The sequence below is a fragment of the Castanea sativa genome, chromosome 1, assembly GCF_040712315.1.
Source record: "Castanea sativa cultivar Marrone di Chiusa Pesio chromosome 1, ASM4071231v1".
NCBI classification, from domain to species: Eukaryota; Viridiplantae; Streptophyta; class Magnoliopsida; order Fagales; family Fagaceae; genus Castanea; species Castanea sativa.
In genome coordinates this window covers 74,658,457-74,666,207 of record NC_134013.1, presented here as the reverse complement: position 1 = coordinate 74,666,207, position 7,751 = coordinate 74,658,457, and positions in this window count along the sequence as shown.

The window sequence follows — 7,751 nt, the reverse complement described above, 5'->3', positions numbered from 1 at the left end:
CGGCTTGGGAGTGTGACACTGCCATCACCCTAGTAGGACAGGAACCAGTCCTGCCAGGTGCAGCGAAAATGACGTTAATCGTTCCCAAGGGCCGAGATGAGTTGTTCTTCTGATTATTTGAGCCTGACTGACTGCCTTGCCTGTTAGGTTGGTACAGGTGCTGCTTCAACTTCCCTTCGCTAACAAGCTGTTCCAGATGGTCCCAAAGGGTCCGACAATTCTCGGTAGTATGACCCACATCCTGATGGTACTAGCAAAAAAGATTCTGATTCCGCTTCATAGGGTCCCCCGCCATCTTACTGGGCCATCTGAAGTAGTGTTCCTTATGGACTTTCTCTAGCAGTTGGTGCACTGGTTCTCGGAATACAGTATTAACTGCTTGAGGAGTGGCTGAGCCAAACTGCCCAGAGTAATCTCTCCTCGACTTATTGTTGTGATACTTGTTCGACCTGAAATCCCTTCTCTCCTGCAGGATAACCTTCGCCTTACCCTTACCCTGCTGTTGATCTTCCTCAACCCTTTTGTACTCGTCAATACGGTCCATGAGGCGACATACACTCCGTATGGGCTTTTTGGTCAAGGATTTCCTCAAGTCGTGATCAGTGGGAAGGCCCACTTTAAAAGTATTGATCGCCACCTCGTCAAAATCTCTATCTATCTCGTTGAACATCTCCCAATACCTGTCGGAGTATGCTTTCAACGTCTCACCCTCCCTCATGGCCATAGATAATAGCAAGTCCAACGGTCGAGGAACTCTGCTGCATGTAATGAACCGAGACGCGAATGCCCTAATAAGTTCCCTGAACGAACCAATAGACCCTGACTTTAGTCCATTGACCCATCTCATAGCAACAAGTCCCAAGCTAGAAGGAAAGACTTTGCACATCAAGGTTTCATTGTGAGAATGCACCGCCATCCTCTGATTAAAGTGGCTCACATGTTCCACCGGGTCTGTCCGGCCATTATAAATGGTGAAGGTGGGCTGGGTGAACCACCTGGGGAGCCTTCCATTCTCAATCCTGCGTGAGAAGGGCGATTTGGAGAGTTGGTGTAGCGCTCGGCTCATAGCATCGTTCCTCAAGCCCCTAGAGGGAAGCTTCCTATGCTTACGACTCGGTAGGTCATCCTCTTCACAAGAGAAGGTTTCGCTGGGGGGAGTCCTGGACCTTGAACTATAACTGCTTCCTCGGGATCCCCCTGAAGAAGGATTGGATGGGGGTGAAGCCCGCCTTCGTCTGACGCGGCGCAACTTCTTCTTGAGGTGGTCAATCTCCCTTTGCATGGCCTTGACATCATCCTCATGGGTGGCACTGCCTCCGCCGTGCGTATGACTCGCGCCAGGATATACAGTATGAATGCTTCCCTCTCGATCCATCCGGCGCTCAAGACACTTAAAAAGATCTTCGGGCTGCGATCCCTGAGATTCTGCATGGTGTGAACCTAAACCTGCCATGATGTTCCAATTCCTTCAACGCTAGATTTCCCACAGACGGCACCAATTGTAAGTGCACAATTGCACCCGGTCCTAAAAACAAGTGTTGGGCTCGGGCCTAATGAGCCTTATACAATAAACTTGTAGAGAATGGATTTGAAATCTAGGTTCGGGATGTTGGAAGTTTGATTAACAGACTAGAGTGCCACTATCTGTGCAAATGGTAATCGAATACAACAAGGAGACCTCCTCGGACATAAGCCGATGACGAATTGTATATATATATATATATTCTCTTTCTACGCCAAAGTTTACAATTTTTAGTTCTTGTTTTCTCTCAGCAGAAAGCGCAGATCCCCCCTCTTTCCTCTTTTGTTTCCTTATATATTTCTTCTTCACTAGTTCATCCATGTGTCATACAAATCTTCTCCCTGGATACTTGTCACATCCACCGCCATCTTGAAATCTTCAAATAATAGCAGGGAGGCTGAATCCTACTGTTCAAAGGTCATTTCCCCATTAATGCGGCCAGGGAGGTAGATGCAGGATTTTTAATGTGGTGGTAGTAGCTTTTCCTTAAATATTTCTCTCACATCCTTGCTTCTAGAGGGTGCTTGGATCACCCTCTTACCCATCAGTTTTTTCAGAATTCTGCCTTTAACCCGTTTAGCAAGTCCTATGGTCATTGTCGGGCCTGTCCGAGGAGACATTCCTCCTCGGACAACTCCTCGGACCTTTACAGTGCAGATTGACTTGTGTGTCTAGAGGCCCTGATCAAAAACAAACTGGTACCAGCCAACCAGGCCTAAAGCCCAAATGTTTGTTCAGGAATTTTTACCCCCTACAGGAGGCTAGTTATTTCTTAAGAAAGTTAATCTATTTTCTAATATAAAGATTACGTGTTCAATATCTTATAAATTCAAGGTAAAAACAAAAAAAAAAAAACAAAATCCCATATATTTTTTATTAAAAAAATTCAGATATATTATATAAGTTGAGACGGCCAATTTTAATAGGAAGCTGCCCAAGCTTTGATTTGACAAATACTCATAAATCAGCATACTTTCTTCTCATCACAAGCTTTGACAAATACTCATAAATCAGCATACTTTCTTCTCATCACAAGAGCCTTACGAGGTTTCAGTGTTGAAGGTTTGCAATCAGTTTAACTTCGTTCTTAAATTCACGTACAACACTATAAAGAAAAGGGTTTGTTACAACGAAATTTTTTGTTGTAATAAAGTCAAAATTATTGTTCCAATAAATGCAATAAAATATGAGGTAATAGGTTTATGTAGCAAATTTTTTTATTGCAATAAACTTCAAGTATTTTAATGATAACTTTAATGCAATAATATATATGTTCCAAAAAACAATATATTGTGACGAATATCTTGTAGTAATAAGCTATTATTTCACGGTTATTATTGCAATATATTGCAAATAGTTAACAAAAATAATTTGAGTCAAATTATTGTAATTATTTTTTTTCATTCTAAGTTATTGCAAACAAATTTCCTAATGGACTAAGATATTAAGGCCGTATTGCAATAAAAAATTATAAGTTGTTGCAAATAATTATTGTTGATGCAATAATTTACTACTTTTAAGTTACTATTGCAATGACCTATAACTTATAAATGCAATATTGTGTCTACATCATTGTACTTAGCATTTGAAGTAATAAACTTATTTTTGGTGTTATAATTAAATTACCAAAAATGAAGAAGTGACAAATAATGAGTTATTTCAAACTTGCATTTTTATTTTTTTTTTGGATACAAGAAAGTTGTGTTTTTTTTTTTGTGTGTGTGTGGATATAAAGAAGTTGTGGCCCAGCCTTTGGCCAGATTATCCCACTTTCCTCAGGGATTGATGATGTGGTAGATTGAACCTGAGACCTCGGGACTCCGAGTCATGTCATGTCACCAGCAACCCGACCCAATAAAAACCGAACCTGCCGAAAGTTTGATCAACTCACCTGAATGATTTATGAGGTTTTTGGGTCTTAGGTAAGGTTTGATTTTTTTTTTTTTTTTTCGTTGGGTCTTTTGCTTTTTTGGGGTTTTTTTCTATAATATTGGCATTGATGACCAAACCTCTTTCCAATTTGAGAACTCGACCAAATCTCAATATTTATGACTCTATTATCATTTGCCAAATTTCATTCAAGTTCAAATTTAACTTTTAAAAGAAAATATTTTGGCATTAAATTCATTAATGATAATGACCCAACTCATTTAAGGAAATGCAATATGAATTTATTCCACCTTCTTGATTTATTTCCTTCCAAAGGAAAGTTTAAATTCAAAATAGAATTCAAATTTTGAATCAAACTCTAATGGGGGAAGGCTAATTATGGAAACTTCAGTTTTGGCTAGCCATTGTTTCCTCCTTATTTCTTATTTTGAGAATACAAACACATCAACAATACACGTCAGTTTTGGAAGATGTATTACATCATACTAATCTCAAAGTCACAAAGATACTTATCTTAAAGGTTTGACTATCCTCATCTCATAGCACTAGCAGGACATAATGCATCAACAATACATGTCATTTTTGGAAGATGTATTACATCATACTAATCTCAAAGTCACAAAGATACTTATCTTAAAGGTTTGATTATCCTCATCTCATAACACTAGCAGGACATAGTTCCAAATAGAAGTTTTTGTATACCTCTAAATCATTTTCATTCCAATAAATGTGACAATCATTTTCATTCCAATAAATGTGACAATCATTTTCATTCCAATAAATGTAACTAATAAGCTTCTAGTAGAAACCAAGCCAAAAAGAGAAATAGTAATAAACATAAAATGAGGGAGAGATAGATAGAGTAGTTCTAAACAAGAAATAATAAGCAAAACAAGCAACAAATACAAACAATAACATATGCAAAACAAACTTAAAATGTAGCGGCCAACATTTCTATTGTTCTTTGATGAAACTAAAATGCAAAAAAGATCTCAATCACTACTTCCTTTTAATATCACTTGATCAAGATAGCAATGTCATCAAACAAAAAGGGTATTGACTCCAAGTGTCACACACAAAAAGGAAAAAAAAGAAAAAAGGAATGTAACACAACAATAAATAAATAAATAAATAAAACAATTCATATTCCTCCCATCAAACAAAACTAGAGCACCTCCAATACTGCAAGGCCTAAGTTCTCAATTTTCAACCATTCAAGTCTCCTTTAGGTAGTGTCAAAGTATGGGAGAATAGACTACCATGCTTAGGTCTAAATCACACAAATAATATGCTCATTTAATGGTTAATTACAACAAAAGTAATCAATAAACAAACTTAGGATGTTGGAACAGCCTACTCCTACAAGGTGACATGCTAGCTAAATTCATCAATTGTGTTTTGGACAAAAATATCATAACAACAAATAAAAATACCAAATAACTCACCAATGAATGTGGGCAAATTAATCAAGATTAGTAATAATGCATGAGGGAAAAGGTGACACTACTGAGGGTGAAGCTAACTTCGCATCCAAAAATGGATCTACAAAATAGATCTAGTATACGTTCTCCTATACTAAATGGATCTAATATATGTTCCTATACCTCTGAAGCTTGAAGCCAATTTTGAACACATATGAGAGATTGTACCATATCAGAGGTGAGTGAAGTAAGAAATAGATCTAGTATACATTCTCCTATACTAAATGCCAACTTAGAAGCCAGTGTAGAAACTGGTGCAACCAATACATCCCGTGCCAACCAAGATAATATAATATACTTACTTGTATTAGACTTCCACCAGTCCAGTATATTGAAGTTTTTCTCATTCACACCTTCACAATCCTCCATCAAGCATTTGTCAACCTCATTCTTACACCCAACAAACTTTGTCACTTGCTTAAAGGCCTTGTATTGAGAGACTAAGAAATTTTTGTGGATCATCATCATCAACTTCCATTCTTGATGTCTCACCCTCACTTTTCATAGACATAGATGATGAATTAATTGAATAATAATGATCAAACAAGCATGTCAATTTGGTGTTCATATGATTAATCATAGACTCAACGACAACTTTCCGATACAAAGTTTCATAAATTACACAAATACCTCAACTTTTTCGAGGACTAAGGACCACAACAACATATAAGATAAAATATATTTTCTTTGATAAATTCTCTTTGATCCCCCAATACTTGTCAAACTTCCCCGTCATTTCTTTTGCTATTGAGCTCAAAAAATAATCACCACTCTTAGACAATTTATTTATCTTGCTCTGAATCATATACATCTCGTCAAATAAATCATTTGATGTCACATACAAGGAACTTGAGAACCTCTTTGTGGCATTTTTTAAAAAGTCTCTAAAATTTCTTTCTCAATTTTCTTCTTTAAGACATTTCTGACTTGATTCAGCATCATGAAAGTGGGACTTATAACTAGGATCATGAATTTCCATCTACTTGAATGCCTCTTCAAAAATTTCAGCATTTTCCAACATATTATAGGTGGAGTTCCACCTAGTGGCCACATCTAAATATAAAATAGACTTTGACTCTATTTTCACTTTCTCCACACATTTTTGAAGGGTTGTAACCTATTTGGAGAAGCTTTCACATATCTAACTGTATCACACACCCTATCAATTGACTTATTATATTTTTTTAATCCAATAAAGTTGAGGATGTGAGCACAACACCTCATGTGTAAAAATTCATGGCCCAAAACAATACTTTTCCACATTTTAGTAGATTTTTTCAAGTAGTCAATGATCATATCATTTGAACTAGCATTATTCATCGACAAGGTGAAATGTCCTCAATATTCCAATCTTCAAAACAAGATTCTAATGGTCTTCCCCTTATGGTTATCAACAATACAAAAGTTCAAAATCCTTTTATGTTGCTTCCAATTACCATCTACACAATGACAAGTAAGACACATATAATTGAAATTTTGAATTGAAGTCCATGCATAAGTGGTAAGACAAAGCTTACAGCCTCTCAAGGCATTTTTCAACTTATTCTTCTCCATAATGTAAATCATACTCACATCTTTAGCTACTGTAAAATAAGATGGGGTATTAAAATTAAGTTAAAGGATCTTACAAAACCTTTTGAATCCTGAACCCTCTACAAACCTAAAGGAAATTTCATCCAATATTATCATTTCAGTAAGAGCTTTTCTACCTGCAACATTTGAAAAGCTCCTAGGTACTAGATTTTCCTCCTCCCCATCGTTGGACAATGGGTGTTCTCCTTCAGGCAAATCTTGATTAGGATACTCGAGACAAGTGGGCACATGAGATTTTACATTAGATGTCCCATAAATTCTACTATTAGCCATATACTCTTTTCTACGATATTTACATCTCGTCTTAGTTTGACCATCTTTGTCTACAAATTTATCAAAGTGTTCTCAAGCCCATGATTGTTTTCTCTTATTAGGATTAGAAGAAGAAGCTTTCACCTTGGCTAGACAAGGAGGTTTCCTAGCAAGTCTTGCAATGGCAGCAGGTCTTGCAATGATAGTATTATGTTGTAAAGGCTCATTTGAATCCGGTTGAGCAACAAAAATAAATCAACTAATAAACAAAATAAATAAAATAAAATAAGATTACATAGACGTTTTTTTCATAAATATAATAAACTATGTAAAAAAATACAGTAGAAACAAGTAAATTAAATATATGTTAATAACACTTTCACAATAACAATATACCAGTGGAAGCATATCATCATCAAAAAAAGTACAAAAATGATAGTTTACATCAAATACTACCTAAAAAACATGACATACTATGAACTCAAAAAAAAAAAGAATTGCAAGTTTTCAAAAAAATGAGGTAACCAATCAATGCTTGGTTAACTCACTACTAAGGAGAAATCGAATAACCAAACCATATGAATTCTCATTGAAAAATTTCAAACTACCTATAACAATCTTGTCTTCACTAGCAACAACATGCAGAAAATGGAACACAACAAAGCAACTAGAAAACTACAACATTAAGAACATGTCAAAATCATAGACAACAACTATTAAGTTTAACCACCCAAACAACCAAATTATAATTTAAACTAATCGGACTTAAAAGCCCAAATAGCAAAATTAAAGTAGAATCAAACGTGCACTAGAACCCAAATTCAAGCAGTTGTAACAAAACTAAAACGATGAAGTAAGCTTAAACTAATAAATTTAAGTAAAGCATTCCAGATATTTATCAATCTAAGTCGCCAATAGTCACAACTAACCAAAAGCATACCATTACATAGAAGCAAAATTAGCAAAATTACTCAAAAACTAAAATAACCCATTAAATAAACGCATGAATTTAA